Source organism: Condylura cristata, unplaced genomic scaffold (assembly GCF_000260355.1).
Source record: "Condylura cristata isolate star-nosed mole 26May11 unplaced genomic scaffold, ConCri1.0 scaffold00034, whole genome shotgun sequence".
Lineage (NCBI taxonomy): Eukaryota > Metazoa > Chordata > Mammalia > Eulipotyphla > Talpidae > Condylura > Condylura cristata.
Window position 1 is genome coordinate 12038990 of NW_004567135.1, and position 21397 is coordinate 12060386.

Consider the following 21397-nt stretch of genomic DNA (forward strand, 5'->3'; position numbering starts at 1 on the left):
AAATGGAGTTTGAGCTGTGATTTTACAAAGTTCCTCCTGGTACCGTGAGAAGGGGGAGATATAGAAGGTCCTAGGAAGGCAGGCGGCTGGGATACACGCTTGAGAGTCCAGATTTGAGAAGTGAGAGCCTGGTCTAAGGAGATAGCTTTGGGGTAGAGAGAAGGTGAGCCTGAGAGATGTGAGGGAGGTGATGCTAAGTGCTTTGTGACTGAGGTGGAGGTGAGAGAGGAAGTCTAAGATGACGTGGCTAACTGGACAATAGTGTCCACAAGGAAAAGGAACAAAAGCTGAGCCCCCTTTTGGACATTTTTCTTTTGCCTTCTTTCTAGAGCTCCTTTCTACCCACATTTCACTGGGTAATTCTTGCTCCTCTTTGCACATCCTGTCGTGTTTGAGGGCTTATGAGGCATTCAGACATAAAATTCCACTAGGATATTGGGAATTTGGATTTGGGGCTTATTGGAGAGTCTGGGCTGACGAGGTAGTTTTGTGAGTCAAGAAAACAGACCTCATCACTAAGGAAGAGGGGTGTGGAGTGAGAACATAAAAAAACCAAGGTACAGCCCCAAGAACAGCAGGAGTCCCGGTGGGGTAATGGGAGAGAAAAAGGAGTCAACTTTAGAAGAGAAAAACCAGATGGGTTTTTCCAGAAGCCAGATAGCTGAATGACTCTGAGAAGTCAAATAGGATCATATTTGGCCAATGGGGATCTTATCTATAGTGGTTTTGGTGGCCTGTAGAGAGAGGGCATGATAAGCAGATATGGGCCTTGAGAAGACCAGTCAGGGAAGAAGGAGTAAGAGGGGGCAGCCCTGGAAGAAGAGGAAGCTTATCTCGCTCAGTCCTACATATAAAGTTAGTGTTTTGGAGTCCCTTCCCCTCACAAAAAGGAGTCTGTGCGTGGTACAGGACTCCTCCTAACTGCCATGGCAAGTTGTTATGCAGGACCCTGGGAGTTGCCTCAACACAACCATCTCTCTTTCATGGTCCCATGTTCCATTCATTGCCAAGTTCTGTGGATTTAACTCCTCAGTATAGCTCCAGCCTGTTCTCATCTCCTCTGCACTGTCGCCTTCTATTTCCCTGCCCCTCTCCTAAAACCCAGTCTCAGAATTGGGTTCTCCACTTGCGTTGTACTCAGCAACCAGAACAATCATCTTAAACCTCAACATCTAATCATATTACTCTCAGCTTAAGACACTCTAGCCCTGTCCCACAGCCCCTGGAGGAAAGTCAAACTCCATAACAGATCAGGAAGTCCTCTCCGTCCAGCCCTATGGGATTTCCCAGTTCCCCCTCATCCCATTTACACCTTCGTCCCTGGACTCTAGCCACCCTGAGCCTCCAGTGCCTTGAATGCATCACATTCTTTCACTGCAGGGTCTTTGTTCATGCTGTTCCTCTCGTTCAGAGCAGACGTTTTCTTACATCTATCCCACCACTCCATCCCCAAATCTGGCTGATTCCCATTCATCCTTCAGGCTTCAACTCAGATAGTATTACTTGCCCCATGTCTTCTCTGACACTCCAAAAGAGGTGAGGTTTTCTGAGCACCTGCACTGTCTCTTCCCAGAGACCAGCACAGATTGAGTCTGTTTTGCTCTAGTGCCAGGTTCCCTGCAGTCAGGCACCATGATTGTCTACTCCCTCCACTCTACCACAACCACCCCCCCTCCCACCATTGCAAGTTCCAACTCATAGTAGAGACTCATAATTGTCCAGTGAGCAACTGTTCCACGAGATAGGCAAAATTATTCCAGTTTTAAATTTTTAGCTTGAAAATTATTTCACAATTATAAAAAAAGTTTGCATAAAGGAATCACCCCATTTTTATTGCAACATTATTCACAATAGCCAAGGTATGTAAAGAATCTATGAGCTCATCAACAGGTAAATGGGTAAAGAAAATATAGTGTGTGTGTGTATGTGTGTGTGTGTACATACACACAATGAAATACTCAGCCAAAAAATTAATAAAATCTTGCCATTTGTGACAACACAGATGGAATTTGAGGGCACTATGCTAAGAAAAATAAGTCAGAGAATGAAATGCTATATAATCTCACTTACATGAGGAATCTAAACAACCAATCAACAAAACAGACAAACAAAAAACCAGGTTGATAGATATAGAGAACAAATCAGTAGGTCCTAGAGACTGTGAGGCGAGGAAGAGAATTGGGGATGAGAGGATTCACCAGAGACAGAGTGGGGAGCAGAACAGGCAGACTAGCTGAAATACACTGCTGAGGAGAGCAGTGGGCAGGTCAGGAGAGGTCTGCTGTGCCATGTGGGTCACCTCCCTGGCTAGGGATCTAACCTGTGCTGCAGTGGCTGCGACAGCTTCACAGTGCTGTGCTTTAACCTGTTGTGCCACCAAGGAGGGTCCTTTTCTTGCAATTACTAAGTGAAAAATCTGATTTATCCAAGTTTGTGCAAATGGCAAATGGCAGCCAGAGGTCTGAATCCATGTTTTTCTTTCCACCCCAGGGGTCCTACCACCTCGATGATGTTGCAGAGTTCTGAGCTGGGTTGTGGAGCGTAATTATACCTTCTAAACTTAGGCTTTTTTTCTCCTATGGCTCACTGCTAGGAAATGTGACAGACCAAGATCTGTAGACACCACTTAATAACTCAGTGCTCCCTTAAACCAGTGGTTCTTTAAATATTTGTTCAATACTCTTTGACTCAGCAGGGAAACTTCAAGAAATTTGAACTACAAATGTACTTACACATATAAAAATTAACATTTACTTAATCCATGGCAGGATTCTTTGTCAGAGCAAAAGGTTAGAAATGAAATGTCTATCAATAGGAAACTGGTTAAATAAATTGTAATGCACTCATCCAGTAATACGTCATACAGTTGATGAAAAAAAAAATGGGCTGGCTCATTATACTAATGAGACTCATCGCTAAGATATAACTGTTAAGGCAGAAGAAGGAGGTGCAGAATATTGTTTATTATATACCATTCTTTGTGGAGGGGTGGGGGTTCCCCAGGCTAACTAAAATAATAGCTCTCATCTCATGTCACACACAGCTCAGAGTTTACATTATTGTAAAGTTTACATTAAGCTTTATAATACTAAACACAAATATATTATTACTTCTCTGCATTCTAGGCACAGTTTAGAATGGGAGAGAGAAATGAGATTGTTCTACCTCTAAATAGAATAGTTTTGGGAAAATTTAATTTTAAAACTGTTGTGACCCACTTCAAAGCAATTTATTCATAGAGTAAATGCCTCTTACAAGAAACTTTCTGAATGCTGTCTCAGGGAGGCTTTGAGGGACCCCGATAGACTATAGCTCCTCATTCCTAGTTCAGTTCTAACTGAAGACAGACAATCAAAGTATTATCTAGTCAAACTCTTGAGATTGACTACAGGTATTTTGTGCAAGCAAGCTCCCTACGATCCCCCTCAACCTGGGCCACCTGCCCATGTGTGATCACTGATGGCCACTGCAGGTCTACTCAGGTGAAGCAGAAAGAGCAGAGCAGAATAACTCTGTCTACTGGCAAGCAAAAGAAAGGACATCTGGAGTCTCTTGCTCAGTCCCTTCTTCTGGACTCCTTAATCAGATGTGGGTGAGGGATGGAGAAAGGGGGAGTCCCCCTAATGGAGGTTCTTCTACATGCGAATGAATATAAAGAGCTGGACAAACATCCTCCCAGCTAATATTCAAAATTCTTTGTTTGCTGAATCCAGCTTACTCTTTGAGTTTATGATTATTAAGGGATCTATCTTCCTCTGGGTCTAGGAAGTCTTATTTCACCATTAGGAGGAGTTTTGGGCCTTGTGGGACCACGTAGAAGCAAATTGGATTTGCATTGGTCAGAAACAAAATAGAGCCAAGACAGGAGTGTGGGTGCCAGGGGGGGAGTCGGGCTTCCTTCAGCAGCCACGGCCTGGGCTGGGTCTAGCTGGGATGAGCATGGTTTCTTCAGCACCTCAGAAGGGATGGTGACCCAGTTTCTCTCAGGAGCCTGGTCTTAAAAGTACCTCAAGGGCCAACAAGATGGAACCAACAGACGAATGCTGGGCCAGCAGCACACTTAACAAATCCCCAGCTCCAGGAACAATCACCACAAGCAAAAATGTGTTCACCATGGCCCTATAGGTGGTGTGGCAAAGGCCAAGGAGAGACGCTGATGCTGTGAGGAAAGGAAGTTGTGGACCGAGACACCCCTTTCCTTTTCTCCAGGATGTCGGTGGACTACGTCACATTGGGGTCTGGAGTCCACTTGAGCCCAGTAGGGTCAACTCTCCCCTTCAGAGGTTACTTTGGTCACAAAGCAAAGTGCCACATGGGCTGAGGACACCATGCACACTGCCTCCTTGAGATTGTGCCTTTGAGACACTTTATACTAAGTTTGAAAACCTACCATGATGGCAGCTCCAGATACCGGGTCTTCTTACTTGAGGCATCTTCCTGTAATAATGTCCACTTCCCTTTGAGCCCCACTGCCTCCTTGGGCATGTGCGTCTCCGTCTGCTTTTGTAAGGAGGCTCATACACAGTCCTGAGAAATCTGTCTACGTAGGAATACACTTCTCCCCCCACTCCCAATTTGGCCCATTTGTTCCAGCTGAAGGACCACTTGGCAGAACCCCAAATAAAAGCTGAGGTGATGCTTCTGCTCTGCATATACTTGTGGTGATTGTTCCTGGAGCTGGGGATTTGTTAAGTATATGCTCTGCATATACTTCTTCAGATATTCCTCTTCACAGATACTTAAAAATGTCAACCCATTTATTCTCTTTTTTTTTTTCTGACATATCATTCCTGCTGTGATGAGATACTGCACCAGTACTTTCTCTCAATTCCCCCCTACTTCTGTCAGGAAGCTTGTTTGACTCAGTTTAACCTGTTTTTAAGGCTGGTCCTTTGATTTCTTGAAAAGCCAGCCCTTTTTTTTTGGTTTTTCAACAATTGTTTTCTAAACATAAACCTCCGGTCTTTTCTTTCTTCTCATGCGATCTCCCAGAATGAGAGATAGATGACATTATTCACTTTAAGTCTGTGAATACCACCACTGTTTAAACAAATCTTGCCCACCTTCCTCTGGGTCCCACCCAGAGGTCCCAGATGTATTTGTGTTGTCTTCCCTGTGCTTTGCCTTAAACATCAAATTCCATTAATTTCCCAGGTGTAAAGGCATAAAGGAATGACATAATTTATTGACTATTTTACAGTGATCTTCCTGGCCTTTCATTTACAGCCATCCTGGATAGCTGTCCTACTCTTCAAGGGACAGTCGCCAACTGTTCCTACAATTCACTCCCACTCTCAGCCCTTCTCTCAGCAGATCTCCCTGGACAGACACTTCTCAAATTTTCCTGGATCCTGGCTGCCCTGTGAAAGTCATTCCAGCCTTCCTTTTGTGCCATTTCACTTTTCTTCTTTGTCGGGCTTCAGGGGAATCCAAACACTGTTTCTTTACTGAAAATATGTGCAGCATTTTAACTTCCCCTTTGAAGGACAACTAACCTTGTTCTTAGATTTCTTAGATCTATTTCTAAGATCTACTCACGATAGACCTATTTCTCTACTACAAGCATAGAAGATAACATTCTTTCTGATAAAGGACAACACTCTTTTTTTTTTTTTTCTTTCTTCCTAGTAAGTCCTCTGTCTTTCTGGAGGAAAAGCCCTAAATTTGAGTGCTTGATATTTAGAACTGTAGTCAGAGTTTGTAACTAATCTGTCAGAGTTAGAAATCATAGGTTGAGGATTTCTCTTGAATTTGGGGGCAAGTTTTAAGAAAGAAAAGGTAGCTCTTTTGTGGCCCCCTCTCTTGGTCATGAAGGCAATGTAAAGCAATATTTTAAAAAAGAACTTAAGTTTGCAGTAGTTTATATTTTTCTGTCCTAAGAGTAGAGACCTGCTACTAGCTCTCTAAAACTCAAAACACTGCAATTCGACAAAATTTGCAGAACCTCATTTTGTGTGTGTGTGTATGTGTGTGTGTGTGTGTGTGTATATATATATACATATATATATATATTGTATTTTGTATTTGTCTTTTAATATTTCCCCTCCAATTAGTTTTTTTTTTTTTTTAGATAAAGTTGGCTTATATCATTGTAGTTGTTTCAGGGGCTATACAAATTTTTCACACATAACCACTACTGAGTCCCAAGAATATTCCACCCCATGCTCTACTACTCCTATACCCCATAGAACCTCACTTTTAAGTCCTGATTCCTGACTTAAAAATCCTGCTGAGAACCTTGGCAAAAATGCCCTACCTCCTAACACCCAAGAAGACCCATGGAATGCTACCATTTCTCTTTAATCTTGCCTCCTCAATCTTCCATAACATCTCCTGGTCATCAAATTCTTGCTGCTTCGGCCCGCTAACTCCATCTGAAAAGCTCCCCATTCCTGAGGTCCAATCTAGTCAGTTGCTGGTTTGTACAGCATTCAGCTGCAGTGACTCACCAGCATGAGTGTCCCACATGCCTGTGCTTACAAAGGCTAACATCACTTGTCAAGCCTAATTTAAGGAAGATGGACACAGAAAAGCTCATCTTGTATAACCAAATTTATAACAATTACAAAGCAATATGTTGTAAGAAACCAGGATGCTATTGATAGCAGGTAGTAACTGGCCTTCATGTTCTTGCTTAATTCAAGCACTAGTTACATAAGAGTGTTCATTAAATACCATCAATCTACCTACGATAAGTGCACATCAGTGAAAAGTTTAGTTTCTAAAAACCAAGTGCACAACCAGCCACATGACATCATGTAAGCATGATCATGTAAGCACACTACCAATTGCCAAGGTCGAGGCTCTGAAAGTTCCAACTGCAAAAATATAGCTTTGACCCCAGGCCACACTCAAAGCCTCAGTCACACAGGTTGGGTGCTCCCAGTAACTGCCATGGTCTATTACTCAATGTTCTCTGCTCCTTGATGGAGTTTAGTGTTTACAGGAGTATAGTGAGTGGTATAGTGTTGCCTAAAATGACATGTCCAAGTCTTAACCCCAACATCTATGAATGTGCTCTTATATGGAAATAGGGTCTTTGTTTATGTAATTAAGTTAAGAACGCCAAAGTAAGATCATTCCAGAATCCAGTGACTGATATCTAGGTAAGAAAAGGAAAAGGGAAATTTGGACACATGGACATAGAGGAAGAGTACAGGGAAGACAGAGGCCCCAACCAGGGTCACAGCTGCCACACACCCAGGAACACCTGGGGCCCCTGGAGAAACGGGGAGAAGCAAGGAATGGGTTTCTTCTAGGCTTTCGGAAGAAAAATGTCCCCTCTGATTTCAGACTGCTGACCTCCAAGATGTGCAAAGAATAAATTCCTGATGTTTTAAGTCAAGCAGTTTGCAGTCTTTTGTTATTGTAGCTCTGGGAAACTACCGCAGGGTCCAAATATATAACACTCCTTTTCCTGCCCTAGTTCTAAATGATTAGACTCAAATTATTAGGCACAAACAGGTGGCTATCAAAGTTCTACTTTGACATCTGATAAAATCCTATCAGATGACATGATTTAAATCCTTCCAGGTTAATCTGCTAATAATTGCCTGAGAATTGAATTTACTCGCCTTAGCTCCAGACCTCTATAGCAAGTGTTAAAATCTGCTATGAAATGCATAAGATCAGATTTTACGCAGAGGATGTTGAACATTTGTTTAGAGTACTATACTTCCTAGAGGAACACAGTTAGGATACTGTTATCAGGGAAATACAAATCCTGTTTGATACCATTTCTATCTGGAATGGATAAAAATCAAGCTGGGATAGAGTGGGTTACCAAGGGCCCAGTGGGTGTGGGAAATGGGGATATTTGACATTGGTCAAAGAATATAAACTTCTAGATGTAAGATGAAAAGCTTTGGAATCTGGGGTACAGTGTTGTTATTATAATTAATAACACTGTATTATATACTTGAAAATTGCTAATGAGTGCACCTTAAATGTTATGACCACAAAAAAGAAATGGTAATTAAGATGGAAGTGTTACCTAATGCTATATTGATAATCATTTCACAATATATAAGTATATCAAATCAATAGTTGTATACTTTAAACTTCCACAATATTATATGTCAACTACATGTCAATAAATATGCATATGTATATAGCTTCATATATGTATATATGCCTGTGTGCGTGTGTATAAAGATGCTGTCTACCATCCCAAGTGATTCAGATCTGGCCCTATATTTGCACACCCCCAATCAGGAAGACCTCAACTAGATTACATCAACCCTCCTTGAAAGCAGATGAGAGTCTATTACTTGTTACATGAGTTTTTCCCTTGGTGCTTCACCAACACAAATACCCAATAAATGAATCATCTAGCCACATATACATTTACCCAAAAGCTGTGATTGTTAAATAACATTTCATGTTTGGTTATATGTCACTGATGTTTTAATACCCCTTAGAGAATGTTATTCCTCGCAGCTGCTTGCCTGGCCCTGTCCCAATCCTGCTATGCTGTGGAAACCAATAGAGAGATAGTCTCTTCATGGTTATACAACCAGACTGTCAATCCCTAGGACAGAAAGCAGGCTGGATGCCACTTCCTTTTGGAAAGCTTACACGTGACAACAAGTTCCACTGCGAACATCATCATAGTAAAGAGACCCAGAAAACACAAGACAAATAGCAATGACATTCACCTATGGCTAAGTCCATCTACCGGTCCACCAGCCTTCCCAGGAAGCGTTTCTGTGGCTGCTAACCTACATTGGATCACCTGTCCTAGGCACTTTGCCTATTCCAAAATATTTTTCCCTCCTTTTGTTGAATCTCACCCCATCATTCAGCTAATTGCCTAGGCAACAGTTCAATTAATCCTCTCTAAGGTACAGTGTCTTATCTTTCTCAGGAATATGCGCATTTTAGAAGAAAAAAATAAAACTGACTACGGTAAGACCTGAATTTATAGGAATTAAAATTGAACATAATTTTAGCCAACTAGAATAAGCAGAAAGATCGTACAGCCTTAAATAAGGCTGTGGGACTGAACACCAACTCTGCTCTGCCTGAAACTGGGTGAGTCACTCTAAAGTGTGGAGGTAACATGGGGAGTTCATGTTTCATCAGAGGAATCCCTGGTGGAAAGGTGGGAAAGATAAACATCAGACTTGGAAGCAGCTGGGGTTCCACCACACCGTCATAAGGAATTTTCTCCTTCTGGTACACTCGATAGAGAGTTAGAAAGGGCTTTCTCCAAGGGAGGGCTATGGTCAGATTGTATTTTAGCCAAATCACTTCACAGCAGTGTGGAGAATGGTTATGATGGAGCTGGAGGACTCAGTTTGAAATTGTAATGTGATGCTTATGAAGGACACCCAACAAAGCAAGAATAGAAATGATTGAGAGGAGGAGAAGGGTTTGAAACTGTGGGGGAGATAAAATCAGCAGTCCTAATGGGGTGGGAGAGGTGGACCACAGTTTGTGACCTCCATGTACCACTCCTGAGAAAGAGGAGCCCTAGGCAGAGGGAAGAAAGGGACCGAGCACGGACTCAGGCACAGGCAGTTGTCAGCGTGGACTTGAGCTATCTAGGGCTTGGGTCTTTGATCCCTTAAGCCACAGACTGTCCTCAGGATACACAGACATGGATCATTTGAAAGGAATCCATCTCTGTCAATTTCCTCATATAAGCTTTGCTCACATCTATCCATTGAAGATGGGGTGCCCACCTCAATCAAAGTATCATGCTGAATTTCCGTTCTCACCTCGCCTTCCACCATCCCCTTCAACCATGTCTCAAACTAAAAACACACCTGTCTTCCATCCTGGAGTTGCACCTTGGTATGTTACTCATGTCTTAAACCTCGGGGGCATCAGGAAAGGGGTACAGCTTGAAAGGCTGGTGTCAGCCAAGTCTTTAATCAAGGCACCGGGTTGTGTCTCCTTTTCTATTTTATGCATATGTCTGTCAGGGACAAAACTTGGCCTTAAAAATCAGAACTTTTGCCCAATGGTAGAATGACCTTGAGTCAGGCAAATTGTAGGGGAAAGTCATTTTCACTGACTACTCTCTTCCCTCCCAAAGGCTGCATAGTTTCTGCCGGTGAGTCCTGTGAGACCATGGCATAGTGGGGAGCAAGGAAGACCACCCCTGGGCGTCATCCAGGTGACAAACACTCAGCAAGCCTCCCTGTCTTTGCTTCTCCTCTCTCTCTCTCAACTGAATTTTGAAGTAACAAGCATCTTACAAGGATTCCTATCAACATACTTTCTGGAATTGAGGGATGAAGGCAGGTTCTTTGTGACAGCAGCTATCTGATTGGGCTAGATGGTTGATGAGTTACTATTAAGACATGAATATTTCAATACTAAAATATTTAATACCCATTCAATATCTTCTATAGTCTGAAAGAGCTAAATCTAAACCACCATGCTTCTGATGGAAAAGTATTTAAAACAAATGACAAAATAAAAGCATTTTGAAGTAAAGATATATTGGCAAAGCTATATTACAATTTCCAAATATTTCTTTTTACTGAAGTTTTCTGTGTCCATCTGGTTAAACAAGCTGCCTTTAAGTGAAAGAGTAACAGGTACGATTAATAGCTATTATAAGTCTGGATAAAGCTGTCTTAATTGAATTCCCAGAAACTGAAGGAAATGACACTATTTTCTAAGTACAAATAGAATCATAAGTGAAGTGGCTTTTCTTTCTTTGTTTTCAAATAATTGAAGGCAGACTTAGCACTTGATATATTGTCAACTGACAAAAAAGTCGTTTTGATGATGCATTGCTACGTGATTTGTTAGCAAATAACTTGGAAGTAGCTCAAAGACTTGAGTGACATGTACTTTCTCTGTGAACTTGTTTTTTTTCTGTGAACTAAATGTCCATAAAAATTAAAAATGAGGCACCCTCCCTAGTGGTGCAGCGGTTAAAGCACAGCACTAAGAAGCTAAAGCCACTTCAGCATGAGTTCTATCTCCACCTGCCCGGGAGCTGACCCACAAGGTGTGGCAGACCTCTCCTGACCGCCCACTGCTCCCCTCAGCAGAGTACTTCATCAATCTGCCCACTCTGTCTCTGGTGAAGCCTCTCACCACCCCTGCACCTCTGGCCTGTACCCCAGTTCTGTATGTCTAAATAAATAAATCTTTAAAAAAAATAAAAAATGAGAGTGGAATTGATATTGAATCTCATAAACAATACTCATTCAAGATGCATAGTGAGTTGTGAATGCTTTTCTTTTTCTTTCTTTATGATAGTTTTGATAATAATTATTTTTAAGTGTATTGTGTAAAGTCATAGAAATAAAAATTCCTTTCGATTGCGATCCATACTCTTTTGTATAACAAAATGATCAATAAATCATTTCAAGCATCAAAATAAACATCCCAGATAAAATTCTGTGGGGTTTAAGAGCTACAAGAAAATATATTAAGCTTTCAACTCTTGAGAGCCTATAAATATGTCTTTAAATGAATAATAACAAATAGGTTAACTGTCAGATTCTACAGGATACATTTTTAAAGTGATATAACTAGTATATTTCATAAGGTCAATAAACTGTGAATATGGCAAAAATCACAGCATTTACAATTCTTTAAAGTTATGATGAGAAACTTCCAATGTTTAATGGGTCATTTTCAAAATAAAACTCACCCCTTTTTCTTTCTTTCTTTATGCACACAAGAACTAAGGCATGGGCCGGAGGGCGAAGGGGTGGGCGAGAAGATTTACCAGAGACGGAGTGAGGAGCAGAACAGGCAGATGGACGAAGCACACTACTGAGGGGAGCAGAGGGATGGTCAGGAGAGGTCTGCCGCACCATGTGGGTCACCTCCGGGGTGGGGATCGAACTCATGCACAAGTGGCTGCGGACAGCTTCATAGTGCTGCCCTTAACACTTTGTGCCACCAAGGCCTTTTCAAGAGAATGTTCCCATGGGCCACATCACAGTCATTTAATATGTCACCCTTTTCCGGTTCTGGTAGTGCTGATGGTGCCTGCTTTCCTGCAGGGCCGGCTCTGAGGCCCCCTCTGCCCTGCTGGCCTGCAACTGCACCCCTTCACCTCTCCCAGGCCGCACTTCCTCTTCCAGCCTCTACCTCCCCGCCTTGTGTCCCCTGCCCCTTCCCTTGCGCCTGGGGGCAGACAGGCCTCACTTTCTGCCTTCCCCCAAGAGTGAAGGTTGGGCCCCCACCCCTGTGTTCACATCACCATTATGTAATTCCAGGCCTGGCCAAGTCAAGCCTGGCCCTTCCCGCCCCACATACATTGCAACTCTGCCTGCCTTTCATCCCACGGAGGAGCTGGGGAGGGAGAGGATGTGACCTCATCTGCGAGGCATCTGAGCCCAGGGGTGCCCCCCAAGCTCCCACCCAGGCTGCCTCTGTGTGCCCAGCTCCCCACAGGGGCCCCTCTCTCCATTCCAGAGGGACTCAATGGACAACCGGAGGGCTTGGCTTTGAAGGAGTGGACACTATTTCTGGGAAAGGGGCAGACAGGAGGAAATGGACTTGGCTAGACACTCGCTTTATGTAAAACATTCCCCAAACTGGAATTCCACACACAGAGCCACACACACAGGCGCACACACATACACACCCCTAACTCACTCCAGCCCCAACAGAATCTGGAGGCATGAATTCAGGCTAAGTCTTTTCCCCTCTGTTTCCTTCCCACAGCGCTATCTGGAGGAACAACTGAGGAGCTGAATCCTGGAGTTACCTGGGAGGACGGGACCAGCAGGCCCAGGGACCCCATCTTCAGTCCCATTCCTGGGCTGCTGGGCTACTGGGCTCTTCTCTTTTCCCCTGCCCCCAAAGAAAACTTGGTGTCCACTTCCCATGGTGCCTGAGTATTTTCACTGTTGGGTTTAATTCATTTGGGCTTTTCAGTCTTTCAGGACTTTGGGCTTGAGTGAAAGTACCTCGTGGAAAGCTCTTGCTCTCTTGTTCTCTCTCTCGCTCACACACTTCCAGGGGAATTGGGTGGCGGAAAGGGTCAAAGAGGCTCAAAGCGGGAAATCACCCTTTCCTTCGCCCCATGGTGTCCTGCCTACAGCAGGAAACAAGGTTGACACAGTCAGATGCCGGCCCTGTGAGGCAGCTGGGTGTGCTGCTCCCTCAGTGATCCTCTTTAAAACCCTCCCTCGTATTTCCCTCCCCCAGAATGGCCCCTTCTAAGAAGTTTGCAGAGATATCTGTAGGGGGAAGTTTGTCTCCCAACACATAACACAATTGATAGGAAATAGCAAATACAGTCAAATTTGCTGCTCCCCCATCTCAAACAGTCTCTACCCTAACACAATTGATAGGAAATAGCAAATACAGTCAAATTTGCTGCTCCCCCATCTCAAACAGTCTCTACCCTAACACAATTGATAGGAAATAGCAAATACAGTCAAATTTGCTGCTCCCCCATCTCAAACAGTCTCTACCCTTTCTTTTCTGCACACAGGGGCCCACCCACCACCAGCTTTCTCTGTCAAGGTCTCCCTCCATGAGGCATCCTCTGCTCCCTCTATCTGAAGGTGCCCTGGGGAAGTGGAAGTGGGGGTGTTCTATCACCTGGTCTATTTCCTTCCAAGCACTTGTCATTATTTGACTTGATCTTGTTTATTTATTTATTAACTGAACACCAACATCCCCTCCCCAAGAAAGTGAGCTCTACAGACTCAAGGAGACCTTGCCCAGCTCACTTGCCATTTGTAGGGCATCCAGGAACTATGGTTTTGTTGACTCACAGCATGACAGAAAAACTGGTATTAGTGATGCCTGGTGCCCTCTGTGTCTTTCTGAGTTAAGATTTTTACATCAAATTATTATTTTCATGTATAAATATCCATATTGATAAATAACCTATGTTTACATTAAATATAATATGAAAATATATAGCATAACTTCCAGTGTCTGCTTTCTATATCAGATTGTGACTACTTGAGAGTGTTAAGGTTTTCCAAGTTCTCGCTAAAACTCTGCATCAAGCCTAGGGCCTGGCAGAGGTATGGATGCCAAAATTTGATGAACCAATTTGTTTATTTTGAATAGGAAGTGATAAATCTTACCTTTGCAACTTCTGAAAGACTGCCTAGTTCTTCCACATCTATTTCATCCCCGCAATGCTAAAAAGTAAGCATAGAATACCATTATCCCCACTTTATAGATGAACAAAGTTTGCACAATGTTGAGTGATTTCTCCTGAGTCAGAGTTAGTAAGAAAGGAGCATTGAAATCTCTAGCAACCGTGGAATTGTCTCTTTCCGTTCCCTCAGATTTGGGGCTTACATATCTCCAGACACTGTTACCATAAGTCTTCTTTCACACCTTGGAATTAGGATGGGCTGCGCTCTCTCACCCAGACCCCAGTTCAGATGTCCTTTCCCCTTGATAGATTTTCTTGAATTCTTGAGCAGAAGTCCTCACTTTTTCTCCCTATTCTTAGTGCACCTTTCAGACAGAGCTCTTAACACTTCCACTTTCATTATTTGCTTTTGTGCCTCCTCCACCGGATCACATATCTTTTTCAAGATAAGACTTTGTATTGTTCATCTATGCAAGTCTCATTCCTACCATAAGAACTTGCCCCCTGCACCTTTAAGGAAACTAACACCTTCTCTAGATGGTCTTGATTCTCCCTATCACATCAGGAGCATAAGGATAGCAACCAGACAGACAAGATAGTGGCATCCTGCCCTAGGAAAGCCCATCCTACTCTGAGGGGTAAATTTGCCAGCCTTCTGCTGACATAGTATGCTCACAGATATTGGTGGGTGGTCTATGCTCTCTGTTTTGTCTCCCTTTGATTGCCTGAGAAGCCACCTCCTCTCTTCCTTAGGCAATACTATGTTCCCCAACATAGAAGACACACTGTACTAATGTTTTGGAAGCTTGTAAATGGGAACATAGGGTTGAAAGAAACTTTCCATGGGGGACTGATGAATAAATGAGACCCAAGGAAAAATGACGAGGCAAAGAGAAGTGAAGATAGAGAAAACAGTGTAAGTACAATAACGATTTTAATACTCAGCCGTAATGTCATGGAGGCAGTAGTCAAAGACTGGAAAGGAGGGTGCTCATGACTCAGTAGAGGGACAACATAGTACAGTCATGTAAGCACGGTGGGAGGAGGGGTGTTAATGTATATTCCAATTTTTCAAAAGAATCTGGAAACCTGGATTTTTATGAGAAATTCTCTGATTTTAAATGTCGGCTCAACTTAAGAAAATATACTGTACGTGCCAAATAAAACACACCTGTGGGTTTTAATGGGCCCAAGGGCAGCCAATTTGGGAGCTTGGGGTTAGAATGTATATGAAGTGTGAGGCAGGACCTGGCTTACAATGAGCAGAGGTGGAGGCTGGAGGAGAAGGAGTTTGCAAAGCTTGTTAAGAAGACCAAATGGCAATGAAAGTCTATTGAAGAATTTTAAATATGATCGGTTTATATGTTGGAGGGTAAACTCTGGTTGCAATATAGACAGTCAGTGGGTAAGTAGGAAGAGCTATTAAAAATGTACCATGGTCACATGGTACCACAGCAAGAAGCACTGTGCTGGTCTTGGATGGTGGCACTGGAGAAGCCTAGAAATGGATGCACTTGAGAGATTTTCTGAACTCCCAATCACAGAACTTTTTGTCTTGCCAATTGTAACAGATGAGAGACAAAAAAAAAAAAAAAACAAAAAACAACCAGTCAAGAATTAAGTTTAGGTTTCTGGCTAGAGACAAGTGAGTGGGCTGTCACATCATTTAGCAAGAGAGAAAATATAAAGGTAGGAGCATGCTCACCATGCTGAATTTGTTTCCCAAAACACCCCCAAATGGAAATTCCTAGTGGACAACAGAGTTTCACAAAAGAAATTTGTACTAAAAATATAAATTTAAGAGTTACTGGCTGATCATAAGAAAACCACTGGAGAGGCTGAGGTCTCTGAGGAGAGAGTTCTGGGTGAGAACAGTCAGAGGCCCAGGGCAGAGTCCATTAGGGGTGAGTAGAGCTGAAGAGGTTACAAGCAGAGCAAAGAAAAGTCAGAGAAGGAAGAAGAAAAGTCTGTGGAGGGTACATTTTCCAGGAACAAGTGAACAACTTGCTAGATGAGTGGATAGGATGAGTGGAAACCTGCAGTAAGCTCCTGGTGGGGACCCATGGAGACTTTCCCTCCTTCAAGGTTTTTATTCCTTGCAGTATTATTTCTACATTGTCCAACTGGTAGCACTTACATTCTCTTCTGAAACCATGATTCACATGACTTTTGAACTGTCATTGATAGTTAAATCTTTTTATAGTGTGGCTTTTCTATTTATCTGTTTGGCACTAAGTCGTACGCTCAATCCTATGAAGTTGCTTATATTTGATCATTTTCACTCTAGAAAATTGTCAATTTAGTAAGCTCAACCTAACAGTTACTCAAGAGAACTTCTTAGATGGTCCAAAATTTTTCTATGATTAAAAATATCTGTTAGTGCTTCTATGTAAAGTGAAAGTTTTGGGTGTATAAAATTCCTTGCTTCACTTTCTTCCAACTTTAGAATGTTCTTTATATGTTAGAAGGCAGCCTGGTAGCATTCAGAGGTGACTATGATTTTTGTTTGGATGCCCACAAGATTAGTTGTCATTTTTAGAATTTTTTTAATTAAAAAACTTTCTTAACCCTAGAATTCCAATAACTAAACTGAGATACATATTGGTTGTGACAATCTATTATCAAATGTTTTCCTGGAACACCATCACAGTGAGCATATTAATGTCTTTTAGAAATGTTTTCATCTATGATCTACTTAATGCTTTCTCATTTGCAACATTATTTTCCTTAAAAAACTCCCTGTACATTGGTTAGATCATCTTGGTCTTCAATGTTACCATTTTTCTCTTATAGTCTTAAAACATTTCTTCTGTTATTTTAATTAATTTATCAAAGTTCATCCTCCATGTTGTTGATTCCTTTTAACACTTCATATTAACATTGAAAAAAAGAATAAATCATCATGTTGACAGAATAAGTGAGAAATATATATGTACTTGTTTTAATGCAGTACAAAGACTAAAAAAATTGACTGATTTAAACATCTGTTTATATTCTCAAAAAATTGGTTATGAAAGAGAACTTATGTGACACAAATATCATTTAAACACCAACAGCAACATCACAATAATCAGATAGTAAACATGGGCCTCTAAAAACAAGATAGGAACATCCACTCTCACCATTTCTATTTCCCTAACATTATTCTGGAGGTCAGAATGAGTGCAATAACACAATAAAAAGAAATGAAATGCATTAATAGTTGGAGACAAGTGAAAATAGCATGCATAGAAAATATTAAGAGATCTAAAAACAAAGTTACATTAATAACTGAATTTAGCAACAAGGTCATTGGTTAAAATACAATTGTGTTTCTACATGTAAAATATTTTTATGTGCTATGTTTACATATTTTCTACATACTAACAGTGAATAATTAGAAAAGTAGAAAATAAGTTTTATTTACCATAGCTTTAAAAATATCAAATTTCTGGAATGAATAGAACAAAACATATGAAGACTAAATAAATGAAGGAATCCATCATGATCATGAATTGGAGTGTTCATTTTAGAATGAACAAATCAGTTTCTTCAGTGGGATTGCACAGAATCTGCCCACTGAAGAAAGTGATATGTTCATTCTAAAATGTAAATGCATTGGCAAGACAATCTTGAAAAAGAAAGATAATCTGGAGAACTCACACCATCTCTAGAAACGAAGACAATGTGGTATTAAAACAAATGGTGGAATAGGATAGAGATGTCTAGAAATGAAACTGCACATGGGATCACCTGATATTGACAAAAGCGTCGATAAGATGCAGTGAGAAGAAAAGGACTTTTTGATACATGACACTAAAATAAGGAAACGGCATGACACAAAATCCAGAAACATACAAGCGAAATTAATTTTAACCTGTAAAAACTTTTTACGACTCCTGTGAAAGAAAAACAAGAGAGCATTAATAACAACATCTCTGAAGAAAGGTAAAGAACAAGCTGAAAGAAGCATTTATGTGTCTACCTCAGAAAGACCCACATTATATAGTCAGCATCTTCTCAGGAAGAAATACTTGTACACAAAACACAAGTTAATGGCATTCAGCATCTTTTGATCCAGTTCATTAAGAGGCACTGGATAATATCAGGAGCCCCTCCCCCCACCTTATAATATCTGGAAGGGAGAGAGAAATAGAAGTGACCTCATGCTTCCCAGTAGAAGCTACCAAGAGATAGAACACAGGAAAACTTAAGCGATCACTATGGAGCCTCCCTGAGCCTGCCCGGGTGAGAAAGGAGCCTCAGCAAACTTAGGGAACAGAGGTGAGGACCCTGAGTTGTGACATAAGCCCTTCACTGGGCCCCAGGATCCTGCTTACTGTCAGTAATATCCTCACACTCCAGCAAACAGATTTAACCTACACAACCGAGCTCTGGAAGGGAGAGTCACCACAGCGTGTAGGTGTGAAGGTGAACAGGCTCCTAGAAGCACTCTCTTAGGACACAGTGGCAGAGCAGCAGGTGGTGGGAAGGGAAGGGGGCAGAAGGTGGGAGCTGGCGGAGTGGGGTGGGAAGACCCAACTGCCCGCAGCACCAAAGAAGCTGGAGCTGAGAACCGCAGATGAACTTGCCTCTTGGTGTCAGAGATGTGGGCTGTGTCCTGAGGGCAAGGCACTGGGTGGGGCAGCTCCCACCTGGAGTGCCTGAAATGAATGTTTCTCTGGCCATGTGATCCTGGGGAGCAGGGATGTGAACAATGGCCAGGGAGAGTCCCAAGGAACTCTCCTGTACTGCTGGTGGGAATGCAAACTGGTACAACCACTATGGAAAACTGTTTGGAGGTTCCTCAAGCTGCTTAAGATGGAGCGTCCATATGACCCAGCAATGTCACTTCTAGGTATCTACCCAAAAATACTGGCTCAAAAAGATACCTACATACCCATGTTTATTGCTGCCTTATATACAATTGGAAAGACATGGAAACAGCCCAAATACCCAAAAGTGGATGACTGGATTAAAAAGATGTGGTACATTACACAATGGAATATTACTCAGCAGTCAAAAACACAAACACATGCCTTTTGCAGCAACATGGATGGAGCTGGAGAAGATCATGCTTAGTGAGATAAGCCAGAAAGAAAAGGAAAAATACTGGATGGCTTCACTCATAGCAGGAGTATAACAGACCAGGAGAGAAAATAATAATGATGAACAGCCATATACCAGAGACATTTTGTGGGGGTGGAGTGGGGAATGGGATCAAAAACAGCAGGGGGAGGGAAATGCACTGGACTATGGTAATGGCACACGGGTGACTTGGTGATGGGAAACCCAAGGGGATAGCAGCTGAGTTGGAAAAATGTACAACAAGATGTACAAACAAACTATTATTAAAAAAAAAAAAAAAAAGAATGCTGCATTGAGGGAGCCACCACCAAGGCAGCCTGAGGCTAAATCCCTGAGACTCCTCTGAACAACTTACTGAGAAACACATCTCAAACCACCACTCTGGAGTACAAGGCAAGAAAGTGCTTGTCCTTCAGCTGATCAGCATGTCACTGGAGGGGCCAGTGGAGCTGTGAGGGGATTTCCCAGGGCCCTGGGGTAGGGAGGAAGGGGTGCAGACCACCTGAGTGAGTTGTTGGCAGGGTACCTGCATGAGTCTGGACAAAGCTTCTACACACCTGGTCACTACACACATTGGACCAAGAGAGTTGGCCAAGAAGAAGTAACACTAAGCAGTTTCCATGAATCACAGAAGAGGGTGCAGGAGAAGGCCCCAAGGCAGAAGGACCATGTTGCTCTCTGGGTACCTCCAGCATCCTTAAGGGTCTTGGTGCCTCTAGTGGCTACTGGAAAGGGAAGGGAATGTGATGGAGCCAAGAGCAGAGAGGACCCCAAGGCCCATGGTGGAGGAATTTGGGTGCTTTGGTGGTGGGTGTGGCTTGGTTACATAACATCTGAAGAGGTGTGAACCTCTACCTCTCAATTATATATAGCGCTGTCAACCAATGCTCAATAAGAAGCAAGGGGGCCCAGGAGAAGAGACAGAGAATACTTGAACACCTGTGGGTGCGGGCATAGCTCCCTCCTGCGCAAGGCCTGTCATTCCTTCATTGTAGGGACAGTGAGCTCAGCTTCCAGGCTCACAGCCCTTTCTTGACCTCCTCTGATGTCCTCCAAGGCCAACCAGATCCCAAGGACCATCCAGGCCATCCAAAGACCTCTGACTGGTATCTTTTTATTTCACTCCATCTTTCCTGAGCAAGACTCCATTTATACCTCGGGTTAATCTGATTAGAGCTGAGGTGCTAATCACTTAAATAAATGCCATTAAACAGTAGCAGATAAAATCTGCATTTAAACAGGGGCTTCCTGAGGACCAGAGCCTGGAATGTCAAGCATCTGGGAGGGCCTGGAACTGGGCCACAGGTGTAACTCTTTCCACCTTTGGGATGCCTCTCATTCTCTGTCTCTTAAGCCCTTCATTAGCAAGGTATTTTAGTGTTTGCAAAACAGTGTAATCGTGATTTTTTCCAACAAAAAAGGCAACAATGGTCCAAACCGTTTCATGTCCATTACCTCATTTTATTTTCACATCAACCCCATGAGGCTGGTAGCCTTGTCTCCATTTTGCAGAGCAAGTACTTGAGGTTGGGTGAAACTGAGTGTGTTACAGAAGTGAGGCCCAAATTCAGTTTGAATTCAGCCCAATCCTTTCCTTTTCTAAGCTATTCTCCCTCACGATCAGTGGAAGCTTCGTGGAGTAGATATACTGTCACTCCCAGGCGCTGGGATGGTGGGTGACCAGACCCAACTCTACTTTTAACTTCTGTGGCTTCCTGTCACTCCCAGGAAAATATCCCCAGTCACTGAGGTGCCTCCAAGGCCGGTGTGAACCTTCACCACCCCCCAACCCCTCCCCCTGCCCCCCACAGCCCCTCCCCACCTCACCCCACTGCACCAGCTCCCTGGGCTTTCTTCCCTTCTCCTGTGCACACCGGCCTCCATTGCCGTGGGACCCACTGTCCCTGCTGATCTTGTAACAGGGTGGTCTCCAGGCACAGGGGTGGTTCCAGGTTCCCTGCCCCACCCAAAGGAGGATGTGGCTGAGCAGGGAGGAGAGTGATCTGGAGAGGAAGGAAGCAGGACGGAGCCAGAAGGAGACCTGAGACATGAAGCCGGGAGCCATGTGAAGAAGCGACTCTTGTTCTTGGTTCTGGACTGGTTGTGGGTGAGAACCCCATGGGGAGGTTAACAATGGCAGTATTTATCTTGACTTTGATTTTACTCCTTTGCTCCCAGGCTTGTCTGGCCATTTCTGAGTCCCAGCCAGAAGGTGCATTAGACTTGTGGCAGCTTTCAGGCCTTGCTCAGGGCCCATCCCTTTTGGGTGGACTTTTACCCGCGAGG